We start from the raw sequence: 19,891 nt of genomic DNA, 5'->3' as shown, positions 1-19,891 counted from the left end.
GTTCCAAGTCTTTGCTATTGTGAATAGTGCCACAATAAACATATATGTGCGTGTGTCTTTATAGTAGCGTGGTTTATAATCCTTTGGATATATACCCAGTAATGGCTTCGCTGGGTCAAATGGTATTTCTAGTTCTAGATCCTTGAGGAATCGCCACACTGTCTTCCACAATGGAACTAATTTACACTCCCACCAACAGTGTAAAAGCGTTCCTATTTCTCCAAATCCTCTCCAACATCTGTTGTTTCCTGACTTTTTAGTGATCGCCATTCTAACTGGTATGGGACAGCATGTCATTGTGGTTTTGATTTGCATTTCTCTGATGACCAGTGATGATGAGCATTGTTTTCACATGTCTGTTGGCTGCATAAATGTCTTCTTTTGAGAAGTATCTGTTCATATCCTTTGCCCATTTTTTGATGGGGTTGTTTGCTTTTTCTTGTAAATTTGTTTAACTTCTTTGCAGATTCTGGATAATAGCCCTTTGTCAGATGGGTAGATTGCAAAGATTTTTCTCCCATTCTGAAGATTGCCTGTTCACTCTAATGATAGTTTCCTTTGCTGTGCAGAAGCTCTTTAGTTTAATTAGATCCCATTTGTAAATTTTGGCTTTTGTTGCCATTGCTTTTTGTGTTTTAGTCATGAAGTCTTTGCATGTGCCTATATCCTGAATGGTATTGCGTAGGTTTTCTTCTAGGTTTTTTTTATGGCGTTAGGTCTTACATTTAAGTCTTTAATCCACCTTGAATTAATTTTTGTGTAAGGCGTAAGGAAGGGATCCAGTTTCAGCTTTCTACATATGGCTAGCCAGTTTTCCCAGCACCATTTATTAAATAGTTGAATCCTTTCCCCATTTCTTGTTTTTGTCAGGTTTGTCAAAGATCAGATGGTTGTAGATGTGTGGTGTTATTTCTGAGGGCTTTGTTTTGTTCCATGGGTCTACATATCTGTTTTGGTACCAGTACCATGCTGTTTGGTTACTGTAGCCTTATAGTACAGTTTGTAGTCAGATAGCGTGATGCCTCCAGCTTTGTTCTTTTTGCTTAGGATTGTCTTGGCTATGCAGGCTCTTTTTTGGTTCCATATGAACTTTAAAGTAGTTTTTTCCAATTCTGTGAAGATAGTCATTGGTAGCTTGATGGGGATGGCATTGAATCTATAAATTACCTTGGGCAATATGGCCATTTTCACGATATTGATTCTTCCTATCCATGAGGATGGAATGTTCTTCCGTTTGTGTTCTCTTTTATTTCATTGAGCAGTGGTTTGTATTTCTCCTTGAAGAGGTCCTTCACATCCCTTGTAAGTTGTATTCCTAGGTATTTTATTCTCTTTGTAGTAATTGTGAATGGTAGTTCACTCATAATTTGGCTCTCTGTCTATTATTGGTGTATAGGAATGCTTGTGATTTTTACACATTGATTTTGTATCCTGAGACTTTGCTGTAGTTGCTTATCAGCTTAAGGAGATTTTGGGCTGAGATCATGGGGTTTTCTTTATTTTATTTTATTTTATTTAGTTTTTTTTTTTTTTTGAGACAGAGTCTCGCTCTGTCACCCAGGTTGGAGTGCAGTGGTGTGATCTGAGCTCACTGCAAGCTCGACTTCCCGGGTTCACACCATTCTCCTGCCTCAGCCTCCCAAGTAGCTGGGACTACAGGCATGCGCCACTACGCCTGGCTAATTTTTTGTATTTTTAGTGGAGACAGGGTTTCACCGTGTTAACCAGGATGATCTTGATCTCCTGACCTCGTGATCCACCAGCCTCAGCCTCCCAAAGTGCTGGGATTACAGGCGTGAGCCTCCGCACCTGCCCCATCTTTGTGGTTTTATCTATCTTTGGTCTTTGATGTTGGTGACCTACAGATGGGGTTTTGGTGTGGATGTCCTTTTTGTTGATGTTGATGCTATTCCTTTCTGTCTGTTAGTTTTCCTTCTAACAGTCAGATCCCTCAGCTACAGGTCTATTGGAGTTTGCTGGAGGTCCACCAGGGGAGGCTGCAGAACAGCAAATATTGCTGCCTGATCCTTCCTCTGGAGGCTTTATCCCAGAGGAACACCCACCTGTTTGAGGTGTCTGTTGGCCCCTACTGGGAGGTTTCTCCCAGTCAGGCTACATGGGGGTAAGGAACCCACTTGAGGAGGCAGTCTGTCCATTCTCAGAGCTCAAACACCATGCTGAGAGAACCACTGCTCTCTTCAGAGCTGTTAGACAGGGATGTTTAAGTCTGCCAAAGCTATCTGTTGCCTTTTGTTCTACTCTGCCCTGTCCACAGAGGTGGAATCTATAGAGGCAGTAGGCCTTGCTGAGCTATGGTGGGCTCTGCCCAGTTCATGCTTCCTGGCCTCTTTGTTTACACTGTGAGCTACTCAAGCCTCAGCAATGGCGGATGCCCCTCCCCCCGCCAGGGTCCTGGGTTGATCTCACACTGCTGCACTAGGAGTGAGCAAGACTCCTTGGGCATGGGATCCGCCAAGCCAGGCATGGGAGGGTATCTCCTGGTCTGCCAGTTGCTAAGACTGTGGGAAAAGTACAGTATTTTGTCATGAGTGTACCATTTTTCTAGGTACAGTCTGTCAAGGCTTCCATTTGCTAGGAAAGGGAAATCTCCTGACCTCTTGTGCTTCCTGGGTGAGACAACAGCCCTCCCTGCTTTGGTTCACCCTCCATGGGCTGCACCCACTGTTCAACCAGTCCCAATGAGATGAACCAGGTACCTCAGTTGGAAATGCAGAAATCACCTGTCTTCTGCGTGGATCTTGCTGGGAGCTGCAGACTGGAGCTGTCCCTATTTGGCCATCTTGGAAGCGACACCCTATTTTTCTTAATCTTATTTAAAAAACAGAAAAAACCTGTTTGTTGTAGGGAACATAAGACTACAACTAAGTTTGGATTATATATATATGTACATATATATATGTTGATATATAATATTATGTATATATAATGTAATATATAATATATTTAGATATAATTTTTGTTATTTATATATACTTTATAAACTTATATATAGACATATGTATATACTAATATATATATATACTGGGAAATATTGAGAGAATATTATTCTCAAATATATCCAACTGATTTTGAGAATAATATTCTCTCAGCATTCCCTGGTATGATATTTTATTATAAATTTGTTAAACATTGAAGAAAGACTAACTGAATGTTCAAGACTTAAGCATAATGATGGAACTGCCCACTTGTGGCAGAAATGGTGGTTTGACTGCCAACATCTGTTCCAGTTTCTCTGTAGAGTGCCTTCCTGTACTACAGAGGCTGGAAGGCTAAACATTTCATTTCCCAGAAAACCTTGCACCTGGAGATTCCCATGTGGTTTAGTGTCTGCCAATCAGGAGCACCTGCAGGAAACTTAAATTTGTACCTATAACATCCATTTGCTGGTACAGACCTATCAGGTGGGGTGGGCTCAGAAGGCTGTGGTCCTGGTGGCAGCTTTCTGTCCCTGGGTTATGGCTGTTGTGGTGTGATCCTTGGCACAACTTCTTGGTTACAGCAGTGGTAAGATGTTCCTTAGCAGGGCAATTCTGTGGCTGTGTTTTGGAAGTCATTCCTGCTCCTCAGGCCCTTCCAACAATTTTTTAAGAACCTAACTCCTAGCACTAAATCCATTCCTAGATAAAGTGGTGCTAGAAAGATTTCTGCTATTCACAGTTGAGTATTGACTGATTCAATTCCTCCCACTTCTGACTTTTAGCATGTTTTCTCTAGCCTGATAAATTTTAAGATTTGGGGTGATTTTGGAGTAAATAGTCATTTTTTCTCAAATAGGAGTCATGCACTAAAATAGCAGAAATTTCTCTTTTTTCTGGATCTACTCAAGATGGGAATAAATTACCTTCCCTCTGAAGCCCATAACATGAACAAAATTCCGGAATATTGAAGGCCTTGGAGTTGAATTTTATAAATGCCGTTTCTTTCTTTTTCCTTTTCCTTAAACCTGTTATTTGTGTGTTTGTAAGGGACAATTTATCTAAAATGTAAAGGAGTAGCACTTGTGATTCCTAATGATTCCTAAGACCTGCTATAGGTTAGCAAAGATAAATGGAAGACTTTCATTCTTCATTAAGTTTTCTACATTAACTTACTGAGGAGGTAGAGTAAAATATTTTAACTGCCTTAACGAGCTTAGAAATTGTTGTGTGGGCACTTGAAGTAACTTAGAAAAATATTATTTAGCATATTATTATGGAATTTTGACAGGTTATTAACTATCAAATGTAAAGAAATGTTTACATTGTTAATAATTCTACATGTAATATATGAAAATATTTACATCTATTCTTTTTAAAAAATTTTTGAACGACTAAACTCAAATATGCAGAATAACCATGAGAGACCTATTATGATAACATTTAATATTACATTATTGTTAGACTCAGACATTTTTATTTTCTTAAAGCCAAAAATAACAAAAATTCTATCTAAATTTATTTAAATATCAAGGATTTTAACATCAAATCAATTGAAAATTGGCCTCCAGCTCCATTATTATAATTCAATACATCAATTGATTAAAAAACATTAGCATTCCCTTTATATATGGCACTGTTAACATTGAGAAATAAGTATTTGCAGCCTTATTGTGACTTCCCCATAAGTGCTTTGCTTGCAGCACCTAAGACATGGCTTTATACAGACTAAAAACTGAGTTGTCTTAAAAGAGATATTAAATAATGAGCTGATTATGGATGATAGCTTATAAGCAGTTCAATTTTAGTTTTTCAATTGTAAATTTTCTCTTCAAATCTCTAAGATTGCTTTATATACAGAGGTAGGTAATCAAAGGTAAGAAATCTTTATAACCTGCAGGGTAACATGAGTCATGCAGATGCCTCACTTCTTCCTTGTGTGTTGTCCTCAATGATCAGGAGTTTTCTATTTTGTATTTGAATGTTTCTATGCTGTACTCTTGGGCTCAAGTGATCCTCCCGCCTCAGCATCCTGGGTAGCTGGGATGACAGGTGTGTGCTACCACACCCGGTTAAACTTTGTTTGTTTGTTTTATTTTTTTGCAGGGATGAGGTCTTGCTATGTTGTCCAGGCTGGTATGGAACTCCTGGCCTCAAGCGATCCTCCTGTCTCAGCCTTCCAAGGTGCTGAGATTGTAGGCATGGGCCACTGTGCCCTGCAAGATTCTTAATATTAACTCACACACATTATGTTGTTTAAGCATGGTTTATATGCCATGCTACATGAAGCATTTAATTAAGCTCAGGTATTCCTCTATTATCAAACATGTGAATGTGTCCAATTTTTTTCCTCCTATAAATCATGATGAAAAGTCTTAATTTGGGGGTTAATTTTTGTTAATTTTCCTCAAAGTGAAATTAACAAGTCAGTGGGCATGAACCATTTTATTCATTTATTCCTTTATTAAATATTATTTGTTTCCTAATTTACGTCAGAAATCGTGTTCACTGCTGGGCATGTGATAGTGATTACTAAAAAATAAAAAAAAGTTTTTGCCCTTAATTTTGTAGGTCTTGTCACACAGGTCAGATTGCTCTCCAGAGAGTGAACAATTTACAAAACACTCAACCATTCTCATTCCCTCCGACTTTGCCAGCACTGGTTATAAAATTTTATTTCCTTTTTTTTCTAGTTTAAAAATTATGTCATGGTACCTGAAAATTATTTTGATTAGCAATTGTTTAGTTGCAAGTAAAGTGTACATTTCTTCAAAAATCATCAATTTATTCATCTTTTTTGTTTTATTTGAATAATTGGTAAATTATTTTCCCTTTTGTTAAATAAGAATTTCTCTTTTTTCTGTAGTTTCTTAGAATTCTATTTTGAGTTTTAAATAGACAGTAATCAGACATAGTAGAAGAATAAAGTTTGACAATTCTAATAAATACTCTTCTTGGAATAGGAAATAGAATGAATTTAAAGACATTAAAGCAATCATAATAAAGTTGGCTTAAATGATTAAAAATCTCCATGAGCACAGATAGCATTTTTGCTTATCCATGAATATATAACACTGATTTTTCAACAAACCTAGCTAGAAGAAAAAGAGCATAATAAGAAAATTAAGAGTGCTTTAGGAAACAAAGCTACATTAAACACATTTTTATTTACTTAAGAAAAAACCTCAAAACAAAAGTGATCTTTATGAAATCATCATTGAATAGACTTCTTCTTCAGGAACTTACAGAGATATTTTGAATTAAAAAAAACCTCTTGGTCTGATAGTAACTTAAGCAGGTATCCTGATTCATGAACAACAATGTCACAGCTGCAGCACTAACATAACCACCAAGCAACTTTAGATTGTTGGTTCAGCTGAGACAGCTCAGCTTGTAAATCAGATCTACCCTGGCTGGCTTTGATTGAGTCAGCGCCTCTCCTTCCTAGAGCTTCAAAGGCTTTCCCAGGAGTCTTCCCTATCAGAGTCATGGGCCCTTTGGCTTCCTCTCTCAGGAACTCTCCTCTGGTAGGTTTTGATTTGTATTCTAAGGGAAAAGATTGAATATGGAAATTCTCTGGAGGGTGAGGGGTGCAAAACACCACACAAAAATAAGCAACAACAACAAAACTCACAAAACTTGGCCCATAACAGAAGTTCTTTTTTTTTTTTTTTTTTAATTTTGGAAACCTGCAAAATGGCATTTGAGTTATTTCGTTTCTCCCTCAAGAATTTCTCTTTCTGCCAACTTGTAGATTTCCTCACCCAATCTCCCTCTCTCCAGGGCCCAAACACGTTCACAGACACACACACACACACACACCCCACCCACAGTTGATGTGTTGATGTGATGGTTCTGAAACTGATACAATCTTTAAAAATAAATTCTTAGAACTTAATGAAATTACTGTTATTTGATCATTGGTTAATCCAAGACAAAGTCAAAGATCTATCTTCCTTGAATAGGGAGCTTCGTAAGTATATAAATTCTGTAAACCGGAAAGTGACTGAGGCAGGTCTTAATTGATTAGACCTTTCTTTAGCCGAGGTTGAGGACATGCTTGGGAAAAAACACAAATCACAGGAGCACCTGTGACCTATGCTGTTTCCAAAGGGGATTTTGGGAACTGCAATATGTAAAGGGAAAGGAGCAAGCAGGAGGGGAAAAAAGAAGGGAATTTAGGCAGTGAGGTTCTCATTAGCTTCAGTACATCTGCATTTTACATGTGAAAAGAGAGAGTAGAGGAAAAGTTAATTATGCGTTGTCATGCTCAGTAAATCTATATTTAACTTTTTAAAAATTTCAATAGGTTTTTGGGGGACAGGTGGTGTTTGGTTACATGAAGAAGTTCTTTTTTTTTTTGAAACAGAGTCTCACTCTGTAGCCCCTGCTGGAGTGCAGTGGAGCGATGTTGGTGATCTGCCTCCCAGGTAAAGCAATTCTCGTGCCTCAGCCTCCTGAGTAGCTGGGACTACAGGCCTGCACCACCACACCCAGCTAGGTTTTGTATTTTTAGTAGTGACAGGGTGTTGCCATGGTGGCCAGGCTGGTCTGAAACTCCTGACCTCAAGTTATCCACCTGCCTTGGCCTCCCAAAGTGCTGGGATTACAGGCACGAACCACTGTGCCTGACCCATGAATAAGTTCCTTAGTAGTGATTTCTGAGATTTTGGTGGACCCACCACCTGAGCAGTGCACATTGTACCTAATGTGTCATCTTCTATACCTCACCCCCTCCCACCCTTTCTCCCGAGTCCCCAAAGTCCAGTGTATCATTCTTATGTCTTTACATCCTCATAGCTTAGCTCCCACTTGTGAGTGAGAACTTACAATGTTTGGTTTTCATTCCTGAGTTACTTCACTTAGAATAATGGCCTCTGATTCCATCCAGGTTGCTGCAAATGCTATTATTTTATTCCTTTTTATGGCTGAGTAATATTACATAATATATATAGATCACATTTTCTTTGTCTAGTCATTGATTGATGGGCATTTAGGCTGGTTCCATATTCTTGCAATTGTGAATTGTGCTGCTATAAACATGTGTGTGTAAGTAGCTTTATCCTATATTGACTTCTTTTCATCTGGGTGGATACCCAGTAGTGGGACTGCTGGATCGAATGGTAGATCTACTTTTAGTTCTTTAAGGAATATCTACACTGTTTTCCATAGTGGTTGTACTAGTTTACATTCTCACCAACAGTGTGAAAGTGTTCCCATTTCACCGCATCCACGCCAACATCTATTATTTTTTGATTATGGCCATTCTTGCAGGAGTAAGGTGGTATTGCATTGTGGTTTTGCTTTGCATTTCCCTGATAATTACTGATGTTGAGCATTTTTTCATGTTTGTTGGCCATTTATATATCTTCTTTTGAGAATCGTCTATTCATGTCCTTAGCCCACTTTTTGATGAATTTTTTGTTTTTTCTTGCTGATTTGAGTTCTTTGTAGATTCTGGATATTAGTCCATTCTTGGAAGTATAACTTGAGACAATTTTTTCCCAATCTATGGGTTGTCTGTTTGCTCTGCTGATTATTTCTTTTGCTGTGCAGAAACTTTTTAGTTTAATTAAGTCCCATCTATTTATCTTTGTTTTTGTTGCATTTACTTTTGGGTTCTTGGTCATGAAGTCTTTGCCTAAGCCAATATCTAGAAGAGTTTTTCTGATGTCAAGTTCTAGAATTTTTATGGTTTCAGGTCTTAGATTTAAATATTTGATCAATCTTGAGTTGATTTTTGTATAAGGTGATAGATGGGGATCCAGTTTCATTCTTCTGCATGTGGCTTGCCAATTATCCCAGCACCGTTTGTTGAAGAGGGTGTCATTTCCCCACTTTAGGTTTTTGTTTGCTTTGTTGAAAATCAGTTGGCTGTAAGAATTTGGCTTTATTTCTGGGTTTTCTATTTTGTTCCATTGGTTTATATGCCTGTTTTTATACCGGTATCATGCTGTTTTGATGATTACGGCCTTATAGTATAGTTTGAAGTCAGGTAATGTGGTGCTTCCAGATTTTTTTTTTTTCTTAGTCTTCCTTTGGCTATGTGGGTTCCTTTTTGGTTCCATATGCATTTTAGGATTTTTTTTTTTAGTTCTGTGAAGAATGATGATGGCATTTTGATGGGAATTACATTTAATTTGTAAATTGCTTTTGGCAGTATGATCATTTTTGCAATATTGATTCTACCTATCCATGAGCATGGGATGTGTTTCCATTTGTCTGTGTTGTCTATGATTTCTTTCAGCAGTGTTTTGTATTTTTCTTTATAGAGCTGTTTCACCTCCTTGGTTAGGTATATTCCTAAGTATTTTATTTTTTTGCATCGATTGTAAAAGGAGTTGAGTTCTTGATTTGATTCTCAGCTTGGTCACTGAGTTGGATCAGGCTGATTTTATTGATTTGGACCCACCAAGTAGGGACTCTGCATCTAATATTGCAGCTCAGGGAGTTAAAAAAGGTTCTAATAATTTATTTGCTTGGTTAGCAGAAATATGGATTAAAAGATGGACCACTATGAGGGAGCTAGAAATGCCTGATCTCCCTTGGTTTAATGTAGAGGAAACGATCCAAAGGCTTAGGGAGATTGGGATGGTGGAATGGATTATTCACTTTATACCTATTCATCCCAGCTGAGATGGTCCATAATATATACCTTTGACCAACAGCTTGCAAAATAGATTCGTGAGGGCAGCAGCTGCATCTTTGAAGAGCCCTGTAATTCCTTTTCTCTGTATGTCAGATCTAACAGTGGGAAACACAATCACTCAACTACAAAATTGAAATACAGTGGGAATCATTGGATCCTGAGGTGGCAGGAGCCAAGTGGCAGCACTCAACTGTTAAAGGCAAGGTGGGTGTACCTACCATAATGGAAAGCAGAGGTAAAACAGCAATCAGAATAGTCTGACTCATGTAGAGCTCTGGCATTGGCTAATGAATCATGGTGTTTCTAGAAGTGAAATTGATAGGAAGCCTACTGCATTTCTACTTAAATTATACAAACAGAAAACTTCTAGGTCAAATGGACAAAAGACTAATTTGAATTATAAAAACAGAAAATCATGGCCCCTCAATCATCTTCCAGACTTGAGCCAGTTTACAGACCCAGAACCCCTTAAATAAAAGGAAGGGTGGGTCCCCTTGAGGAAGGACCCCACTATATTACTGACAATTTATGCAGTGAATCTTTCTCCTATACTTCCTCAAGGGGACCTCCAGCCTTTTACCATGGTAAGTGTGCATTGAGGAAAGGGAAATGATCAGATATTTTGGAAACTACTGGACACTGGCTCTGCTGACATTGATTCCAGGGGATTCAAAACATCATCGTGGCCCTCCAGTTAAAGTAGGGGCTTATGGAGGTGAGGTAATTAATTGAGTTTAAGTTCAGGTCTGACTTACAGTGGGTCCAGTGGGTCATTTCCCCAGTGCCAGAGCGTGTAATTGGCATAGACATACTTAACAGCTGACAGAAGCCCTGCTTTGGCTCCCTGACTGGTATGGTGAGGGCTATTATGGTGGGAAAGGCCAAATGGAAGCCTTTAGAGGTGCCTCTACCTAGACAAATAGTAACTCAAAAACAATATAACATCCCTGGAGAGATTGTGGAGATTAGTACCACCACCAAGGACTTGAAAGATGTAGGGGTAGTGAAACCCATCACATCCCCATTCAACTATCCCATTTGGCCTGTGCAGAATGACAGTGGATTATTGTAAGCTTAACCAACTAGTGACTCCAATTGGAGCTGCTGTACCAGATGTAGTTTCACTGCTTGAGCAAATTAACACATCTCCTGGTACCTGGTATGCAGTCACTGACTTGGCATATGCCTTTTTCTCCATTCCTGTCCACAAGACCCACCAGAAACAATTTATCTTCAGTTGGAAAGGCCAGCAATATACCTTTACTCTCTACCTCAGGGGTATATTAACTCTCTGGCTTTGTGTCACAGTCTTATTCGGAGAGACCTTAATCGCTTTTCACTTCTGCAAGATATCCCACTGGTCCGTTACATTGACAACATTATGCTGATTGGATCCAGTGAGTAAGAAGTAGCAAACACAATGGACTTATTGGTGAGACATTTGTGTGCCAGAGGATGGGAAATAAATCTGACTAAAATTCAGGGACTTTCTACCTCAGTAAAATTTCTAGGGGTCCAGTGGTGTGGGGCCTGTTGAGATATTCCTTCAAAGGTAAAGGATAAGTTGCTGCATTTGGCCCCTCCTACAGCCAAAAAAGAGGCACAATGCCTAGTGGGCCTATTTGAATTTTGGAGGCAACACATTCATCATTTGGGTATATTACTCTGGCCCATTTATTGAGTGACCTGAAAGGCTGCCAGTTTTGAGTGGGGTCCAGAATAGGAGAAGGCAACAGGTGCAACAGGTCCAGGCTGCTGTGCAAGCTGTTCTGCCACTTGGGCCATATGACCCAGCAGATTCAATGGTGCTTGAGATGTCAGTGGCAGATAGGGATGCTGTTTGGAGCATTTGGCAGGCTCTCTTAAGTGAATCACAGCAGAGGCCTCTAGGATTTTGGAGCAAGGCCCTACCATCTTCTTCAGATGACTACTCTCTTTTTGAGAGACAGCTGTTGGCCTGTTACTGGGCTTTGGTGGAAACTGAACGTTTGACTGTGGGTCATCAAGTCACCATGTTACCTGAACTACCTATCATGAACTGGGTGCTTTCTGACCCATCTAGCCATAAAGTGAGTCATGCACAGCACCATTCCATCATCAAGTGGAAGTGGTAGTTGTGTGATCTGGCTCGAGCAGGTCCTGAAGGCACAAGTAAGTTACATGAGAAAGTGGCTCAAATGCCCATGTTCTCCATTCCTGCCACCCTGCCTTCTCTCTCCCAGCCTGCACCAATAGCCTTATGGAGAATTCCCTATGATCAGTTGACAGAGGAAGAATAGGGCCTGGTTCACAAATGGTTCTGCACAATATGCAGGCACCACCCGAAAGTGGAGAGCTACAGCACCACAGCCCCTTTCTAGGACATCCCTGAAGGACAGCAGTGAAGGGATATCTTCCCAATGGGCAGAACTTCAAGCGGTGCACCTGGTTGTGCACTTTGCATGGAAGGAGAAATGGCCAGATGTGTGATTATATACTGATTCCTGGGCTGTAGCCAATGGGTTGGATGGTCAGGGACTTGGAAAAAGCATGGAAAATTGGTGATAAAGAAATTTGGAGAAGGGATATGTGGATGGACCTCTCTGAGTGGTCAAAAACTGAAGATATTTGTGTCCCATGTGAGTGCTCACCAACGGGTGACCTCAGCAGAGGAGGGGTTTAATAATCAAGTGGATAGGATGACCCTTTCTATGGACACCACTCAATCTCTTTACCCAGCCACCCCTGTCATCGCCCAATGGGCCCATGAATAAAGTGGCCGTGGTGGCAGGGATGGAGGTTACTCATGGGCTCAGCAACATGGATTTCCTCTCACCAAGGCTGACCTGGCTACAGCCACTGCTGAGTGCCCAATTTGCCAGTAGTAGAGACCAACACTGAGCCCTCGATATAGCACCATTTCTTGGGGTGATCAGCCAGCTACCTGGTGGCAAGTTGATTATATTGGACCTCTTCCATTATGGAAAGGGCAGAGACTTCTCCTCACTGGAATAGACACTTACTCTGGATATGGGTTTGCCTATCCTGCATGCAATGTTTCTGCCAAGACTACCGTCCTGGACTCACGGAATGCCTTATCCACCATCATAGTATTCCACACAGCATTGCCTCTGACCAAGGCACTCACTTTACAGCTAAAGGCTGGGTGCGGTGGCTCACGCCTGTAATCCCAGCACTTTGGGAGGCCGAGGCGGCAGGATCACGAGGTCAGGAGAGCGAGACCATGCTGGCCAACATGGTGCAACCCCGTCTCTACTAAAAATACAAAAATTAGCTGGGCGTGGTGGCGCATGCCTATAATCCCAGCTACATGAGAGGCTGAGGCAGGAGAATCGCTTGAACCAGGAGTGGGAGTTTGCAGTTAGCTGAGATTGTGCCACGTCATTCCAGTCTGGCAGCAGAGCGAGACTCTGTCTCCAAAAAAAAAAAAGAAAAGTGCAGCAGTGGGTTCTTGCTCATGGAATTCACTGGTCTTACCATGTTCCCCATCATCCTGAAGCAGCTAGATCAATAGAATGGTGGAATGGCCTTTTGAAGTCATAATTACAACTCCAACTAGGCGACAATACTTTGCAGGGCTGGGGCAAAGTTCTCCAGAAGGCCATGTATGTTCTGAATCAGCATCTGATATACGGTACTGTTTCTCCCACAGCCAGGATTCACCAGTCCATGAATCAAGGGGTGGAAATGGAAGTGGCACCATTTACCATCACCCGTAGTGATCCACTAGTGAAATATTTGCTCCCTGTTGCCATGACATTATGTTCTGCTGGCCTAGAGGTCTTAGTTCCAGAGGGAGTAACACTGCCATCAGGAGACACAACAATGATACCATTAAACTGGAAGTTAAGATTGCCACCTGGACACTTTGGGCTCCTTCTCCCTTTAAGTCAACAGTCTAAGAAGGGATTTACAAGGTTGGCTGGGGTGATTGACCCAGGCTATCAAGACAAAATCAGTCTAGTACTCCACAGTGGAGATAAGGAAGAGTACACATGGAATACATGAGATCCATTAGGACATCTCTTAGTATTACCCTGCCCTGTGATCAAGGTTAATGGAAAACTACAACAGCTCAATCTAGGCAGGACTATGAATGGTTCAGACCCTTCAGGAATGAAGATTTGGGTCACTCCACCAGGTTAAAACAACAACAACAACAACAACAACAACAAAAACACAACCTGCTGAGGTGCTTTCTGGAGGCAAAGGGAATACAGAATGGGTAGTAGAAGAAGGTAGTCATCAATACCAGATATGACCAGGTGACCAGCTACAGAAATGAGGACAATAACTGTCATGGCTATTTCCTCCCTCTTTTGTTAAAAATGTTTGTGCATGTATACACTTGTACTAAGGAAATATCTTCATTTTATTTCCTTTTCCTTTATCACGTGACATAAGATTTATTGACTTCATATCAGTATTTAATTATTGGTAACGTTTTAAAATAGTATTTGGGCTGGGGATTGGTGCATTTCCAGTTGTACAAAGGATAGCTGTATTATGTTAGGTGTAATTATGACCTCATTATTGTCTTTATTTGAAGATTATGTATGATCTCAGGAGATGTGTATGGGTTCAAGTTGACGAGGGGTGGACTTGTGATGGTTAATAACTGAGTATCAACTTGATTGGATTGAAGGATACAAAGTATTAATCCTGGGCGTGTTTGTGAGGGTGTTGCCAAAAAAGGTTAACATTTGAGTCAGTGGACTGAAGAAGGCAGATCCACCCTTAATCTGGTGGGCACAATCTAATCAGCTTCAAGCAAATGTAAAGAAGGCAGAAAATTATGAAAAGCGCAAGATGTGCCTAGCCTCCCAGCCTACGTCTTTCTTCCATGCTGGATGCTTCTTGGCTTCGAACATCGGACTTCAGGTTCTCCAGTTTTGGGACTCAGACTGGCTCTCCTTGCTCCTCACACACACACACACATATATATATAGAGAGAGTGCCAATGATTTGCTCTCAAAAAAAAAAAAAATATATATATATATATATCTTCTATTAGTTTTGTCCCCCTAAGAGAATCCTGACTAATACAATGTTACTAGAACAATGGGGGTTGTAAAGTAATGAATTGGTTCCTTTGCTCTGTTTACTCTTTCATTATTTCAGATGTATTTATTTAGTGATGACTACTGGGCCCATATTCTGCTAGGATTTGTGAGAAAGACAAAATAATGTGGTATCTTTCTCTCTGTGACAGTCAAGTTGAGGAACACAAGACAGAAATCCATGGAATAATTTAAGAAAGATTCCAAGGCAAATACCTGATAGTCAAGAATGGGAAGAATTCTTAAGTGTGGTAGGAATTCGAAGTAAGAGAAAGGTCAAGAGGAGCATAGGTTATCTGTGCCTGGCAAGACTTCTTCAGGGAGACTTCCAGGGAATAAAGAACTCTAAGCAGCGAAGCTGTGTCAGGCATTGTACTCACTGTTAAACACATATTAGGAACTGGATTATAAAAGATAATAAATGTATAGGTTTGTCCAAAGGTCTAGTATGACCTTTAGTTAGTACACTGATGTTTCCATTTGCTGTAGAGTACCCTAGAGACTTTAACTGATTCCATGATGCTTCCTTAGGGCTAACGTATGACCTTATGAGTGTTTAGGTATCTTGAGATACTGCCTCACTGAATTCTTCTTGATTACATAATTAATCTCCTTAGACTTGTCACTAACTTTTTTGGGTGGAGGTAAAAGAAAGGCAAAAAATGTTTATTGTATCAGGCCTTGTGCTAGAATTTCCAGAATGTGTAGAAAATAATACTGTAATCTAACCAAGAAACCACAATGGTCCTCTTGACACACCCAATATTCATGATTCTCACTGAAAGGAGATTGTTTTTTCTAGTCTTAGCTATCAAGGAGAGAAATTATATGGCCTAGTCATTTAACTATTGCATAAAGGACCAACTCCTCATAACATAATAAAATAATGTAATAAATCAAGGAGAGTTTTAGGGCTGTGTTTTGCATTGAAGAATGAATATCAATAAGTTTAAGCGAGGTTCTTCTCTACTAGGCTTTTAAAAAATGAATAATAGAACTTCCTTATAGTTCGTCATGAATACAAATTATATACAAATGTCAGAAGAGGAGAAAAACAAGTATGTAATTCAAGTTTTAGTATTACTTTTTAAAGTATATGACTTGTCAGGATAGGACGGACCAAAATATTGAGTTACCAGTTCCATAAAATGAGAATACTATAGTTGTTTTCTGATGTGCAAAATACCAGTAGATACTTAAAGAAAGAGGAAAAAGACAATGATACCGCTAGGTCTTTAAAAGTAAAATGGACTCATTTCCCAAGATTAGGAGGAGTCAGATAAGAAGGTAAAGTTCATTGCGTGCTGTAAGCTTTCCATATTTCAACCCTAAGATATTTTATTCTTAGCCCATATACAAAAATGTGCTGTCATTTATGATCTTCAACAGTATAGAAATGGAATGGAAACAATGTAATCAGATATCTCTGTGTTACTTGTAAGTCATTGGTATGCTAGCCAATGATTTGTTCTCAGCTGGGGATAAAATTCTTGGAACTGAACTCCGTACATCACTCCTCCTCTATTTCCACTTTCAGGGTTGTGTCACTCTCGGTTCTTCCTATCTTTATCAGAGAACAATCTACACCCTGAAGCATCTGATAGTTTAGTAAGGCTTATTAAAATGTCTAGACCCACCCAAAAAAGCCAAAGTATTGCATAAGTTGGCAGTTTATATGCTTTCTTCTATCCTTCTCAAAGTTTTCCATGCATATAAATATACTCTTCCAGATTGCAAGTCTTCTGGGGGCAGAGACTATTTCTTTTCACTGACTTCCCTTCTTCTTGCCATCAATGTGGCACTTGCTCCTTTCATCCTTCTCCGCAGTGCCCTCCCTAATTCAGAAGATACAGATTATTCTTAATATTCACTGCAAAGCTCTTGGGGAATTAACAATTTCCCTAACTATAGAAAGAAAAAATCTGTACCAACAAATTTGCTAGTACATCTGCACTCTTTGGTTTATTCATTGTACATTTGCATTTTGTGAACTTTTTTTTCCTCATGGGGGAAGACAAACTACAAACGAAAGGGTAAAGTTGAGGAATATTAGGGGTCATAGACGTAGGCTACCCCTGAACCTTTGTAGGAAGGATTTTGCAGGCAAGTCAGGTAGAATCCTGAGAGAGCAATTTCAGGGCAGAGAAAGGCAAAATGAATCCCATTCAGGTGAACAGAGAAATATTTATTCATTACACATAAGTTAGGGGGAAGAAGAAGTAGAAGGGGCTGGAGACCTCTGAAGGAAGGAAATAGTTACAGATTCCTAGGAAGATACATTGTAGGAGAATCTGAAGTTGAAAATACCAGCCGAGGGCATTGTATTGCTTCCTTTTGAGGAAAAGAGGCCTCAGGTTCAATTCATTTGTTTTGGACTAATAACAAAAAGGCTTCCAGGGCAACCCTGTGATTTTAAATATGAAGAAAACAAGTCCGTGGAAGGAAAATCAAGCTCCAGTATGTGACCACTGGTGTCCTAAATAACATTAAATTACAAATCAATGGGTGACTTGAAAGGAGATTAAACTTTGTGTTTGTTAGTCTATTTTTAAGCATTTCTTTTATAAGGATAGGAAATAAGGTTATACAAATTTTAGCTTTTTGTAAGATAATCTAAAAGCACCTTTTTCCACCTTCTGTTCTCAGAATTGGCAGTGAAAAATTGTTCTGATCACAGTTTCTTGAAGTATAATTACTTTGTCAAAAGAAAATATAATTAGAACTATTTAAAAATGTGCTTTAATTGTATTTAAAGATTTGATAATTTGTTCATGTATAAAATGTTCTGTTAATTTAGCAACAAGCAGCAGCAGTGAAGTCAGGAAATGATCTGACAGTTTTTCTCTTTCCTGTTTTAAAAATACCATCTATTCTACCCTTTTGTCTATTCAAAGAGACATAGTCAATTTCAGCAGTGGATTGAATTAAATGCTTGACACAGCTTTATGAGTATCAGGTCCATTTATTTCCTCTGTCCCACTGCACTTTTCACACATCTCATACCATAACTGTGGCAGAATAACAATGATAGGTGCTGCTAGATTCCAATACACCCCTTCAGATCTCTTCATTCATAAACTTAATTAGCATAAATCTATTTCTTCTTTCTCATCCCTGCCCTGAAAACTCTGGAAATTCCCTCCCTCCTTCCACTATTCTTATTTATCACTTAAAAAATCTCTTCTTTTTGGCAGCAGTTTGATAGTTTGAATTCCCCCATGAAAGGCAAGTTCTTGTCATATTGCCAACCTGCAGATTTGGATCAGTAAATCAAAGCTTTTTGGAAAAATATATTTCTTAGAAGTGAAAGGGGCTCCTTTTTCACAATCCATAAAACTACATAAAATACTGGGTTTCAAAAAAACTCAGAGACACCAAGTTTTAGAATTGGGTAGAAAACAAATGTAAATAATTAATTATTCTTGGTTCATATCATCTAAGACTAGAATTGTTAGCACCAAACGAAATAGATGACTTTCTCCTCTCTTTCTATTGAGTGTGCTCTTCTAGTTCCCACCTTTGTCCTCTCTGGGACTTTGGCAATAGATGGGGACTGGATCTAAGAGCATGTGCTCTTTGGGAGGGACTTACAGGACTGGTAAGGAGTGGAGGCACTGAAGTAAGATGACTGGACCTTGAATCTGAGTTTACTTACAGTTTATTTAGCCTCACCAAACTTCAGTTTCTCTAACATATAAGGTAAGAGTAATGATAGTACCTATCTTTTTTGGTTGTTGTGAAGCATTTTGTAGTAGTCCTTTCTCACACTGCTAATAAAGACATACCTGAGACTGGGTAATTTATAAAGGAAAGAGGTTTAATAGACTCATACTTCAGCACGGCTGGAGCGGTCTTAGGAAATTTACAATCATGGTGGAAGGTGAAGCAAACACGTCCTTCTTCACGTAGTGGAAGGAAAAAGAAGTGTGAAGCAAAAAAGGAAGAAGCCCCTTATAAAACCATCAGATCTCATGAGAATTCACTGCCACAAGAGCAGCGTGAGGGTAACCACCTCCATGATTGAATTACCTCCTGCTGTGTCCCCACTACACAAGGGAATTATGAATTATGGGAACTACAATTGAAGATGAGATTTGGGCAAGGACACATCCAAACCATATCACATTTAGAGTTTCTAGTTATTACTGTTATCATGCGTGATTAAATACTGCCTAGCCAAATGTTTCAAACGTATGAGGAACTAAGATGGATCCTCTGGGACTGGAATATTTTCTCCTAGAATTCAACTGCTGATTAATTGATAGTGACCCTTAGTTAAAATTACATAAATTTCTAGCTAGTTTTATTCTCCTCTCTCTCTTTAACCACTTTCTAATTGAAATAAATTCTGCAATGGTCATTTTCTAATTTCACACTTGAAGTGAAAATATGTATATGAATTATTTGGATAAAATACAATTTTCTTATTACTGAATTTTGTTGTGTGATCTGAATTACTAGTTGAGGTCAGAGTATCTGGAAGACCACAAAAATATATGTGAAGAATATAAATTTCAATCTCTCATTCTAAGTCTTTTTTTCACCATGGTCTGATATTGATTTGCAGAAGTGGAATGGATGGAAAAAAGAATGACAGTCCATTTAGATAATTAAAATAATTGAACAGAAGAAAGAAATTCAATGTTGGCTTCAGTTGCAATGCAGTAATGAATTCTCATTTGTGACATACATTGTTTAGCATGAAATTGATAAAGAATAGGATGTTCTTCCTATAATGTTTTATTTCATCTTAAGCATTGGCATTTAAGCCATTTATTGACCATACTTCTCATATTCTTCAGGTTTCAAAAAATTTAAATAGCAAAATAGATTCAGTTTTGTACCAAATTATAATGACACCAAGTAAATTTATGAATAACTAAAAGTATTTGTTTTATCTTATTGAATAATGGTACATCTTTGAAAGTCTGTTTGAATTATTTTCATTTTATAAATGTGAATACTCTAACTAGTTAACATTGTAGAAACTGCACTTTAGTTTCTTAAGGGGGCACGATACCCTCACCTGGCATTGAAAGCAGAATCCTTAGAAATAGATGAAAATGCTTTCCTATGTAACTATGTGAGCTTCCAAATGATGCAGACTATTGGATTGGTTATGGGGATGACCTTGAATAGGAAAAACTAAAAATGAATGCTTAGATCCAATCCTTTTTGGAATAAAGAATATTCATAGAAGTAGTTTGACTCAACACTTTTAGCTTTGGCTAAAGTGACAGAAGGTA

The sequence above is a fragment of the Macaca mulatta genome, chromosome 3 (genome assembly GCF_049350105.2).
Source record: "Macaca mulatta isolate MMU2019108-1 chromosome 3, T2T-MMU8v2.0, whole genome shotgun sequence".
Taxonomy (NCBI): Eukaryota; Metazoa; Chordata; class Mammalia; order Primates; family Cercopithecidae; genus Macaca; species Macaca mulatta.
Note: the sequence above shows the minus strand (reverse complement) of the source record.